General features: G+C 35.4%; 1 pseudogene; it reads right to left on the reverse strand.

The window, feature by feature from the left end:
- Positions 1-342: 342 nt before the first annotated feature.
- Positions 343-929, reverse strand: LOC147404629 (V-type proton ATPase 16 kDa proteolipid subunit pseudogene; annotated as a pseudogene).
- Between the last annotated feature and the right edge of the window lie 806 nt (positions 930-1,735).

The raw sequence follows: 1,735 nt of genomic DNA on the forward strand, positions 1-1,735 counted from the left end.
ACTAAATAATAAAAAATAAAAAAAAACTTTTGCTAATTATTAAAAAGCCTAAGTGCAAAATTTGGAAAGGAAGAAAAAAAAATCGCCACACCACCTAGAACTTAAATATGTAACATATAAGCAACACAAGTCCAAACTGAAAACATCATCTTAAGTTTTATTTTGGAGTGAATCTCATTCCTAATTCTACAACCCGCACAGAACCACTACCCTCGCTGAGGGTGATGGAATAATTGTGTTCAGAATGAAGCACACTGCAAGTTCTGAACTCCAATTACTGAACTCAAGAAGAATTGAAGGCATAAGGATTTGGACATAAAACCAGTGGAAGCAACACTTTACTTAGTCAACTTTGGATTGACCAGCTCGGGATGACAGGATGATACCCATGATAAGGCCATATAAGGCCAGCGCTTCAGCAAAGATAAGGATGAGAATCATACCAACGAAGAGCTTTGGCTGCTGAGCATTCGCTCTAAAACCGGCATCACCAACGATGCCAATCGCCATTCTAGCAAAAAGCCCAGCGAGACCACACGAGAGACTAGATGAAAGGTGAGCAAAACCATCAAAAAGGTAGTAAGATTTGGCTTTAGGATTAATTCCAGTACTGATGACAACAGCGATAATCAATCCATAAATACCAAAAACTCCGGCCATAACGACTGGAATGATCGATTTCATCACCAACTCTGGCCTCATCACACCCATTGAGGCCACACCAACACTGCTCTTCGCTGTTCCATAAATAGCTCCCATATATGAGAAAACTAGGGCAGCTGCGGCTCCAAGGAAATCGAAGAATGGAGCTGTTTCATCACCGCTGAACGCCGTAGACATTTTTCGAGTGTAAATTTACAGAGACTTCGATCGGATCTGAGATTTCTTACTTTGCAGAGAGATTTGGAGACTTCAATCGGATCTCTCTCTCTCTGGTTTTTCTACTTTAAGATGAATCAGTTCAATCGAAGGAAACGGTTTGTTCTCCATCTAATCGATTCCTTAATCGGGAAACCCATAAATCAAATCTTTAGAATAGAGTTTGGCAGGGATTAATCGATGGAGGAAACCCAAAGAGAAGGAAAAAAAACAAAGAGATGAAGAGAAATCTCTCAACTCTCTGTTGAGATCGATAAGAATGGGTATAAAACTAATGAAGACGATGATGTGCAGATTTTTAAAGAAGCCATTTTGTTTTTGGCACACCAAACACATCATCATGTATTGGTGGTGTAAACAAAAAAAAACAGCAACTTATTTGTGGCACACCAAGCGCACCAGCACCTATTGATAGAACCTTAAAAAAAATTTCGTTAATTCTTTCTTGCTGTTAATGGACAGCATGCTAAAATTTTTTTTCTTTAAAAAAAAAAAGCAAATAAAAAATGTTGTCAAAGGGTACATCACAAACCCTTAAACGAATTAAAAAAAAAAACGATAGTTAAGAATAGAACCTAAAAATAAAAAAAAAACAAAAAAAAAACAAACCTACATGATTCATTAATCATCACTCCGTCCTCAATTAAACTTCTTGATATTTTTAATTATTTAAGATCATTCTAAATAACCCTCGATTGAATCATAATAATAAAATAATACGAACATGCAAGGGCAGAATATTCATGATCCAAACACATGATCAATTATTGAACAAAAAGATGAGAAAAGAAAAAATAAAATAAAATGAAAAACAAGTAAATAAATAAATAAACAGAAAAACTAACAACTAAAAAAA

This window comes from Akebia trifoliata, chromosome 4 (genome assembly GCF_017979445.1).
Source record: "Akebia trifoliata isolate Shusen 1 chromosome 4, ASM1797944v1, whole genome shotgun sequence".
In the NCBI taxonomy this organism is placed as follows: domain Eukaryota; kingdom Viridiplantae; phylum Streptophyta; class Magnoliopsida; order Ranunculales; family Lardizabalaceae; genus Akebia; species Akebia trifoliata.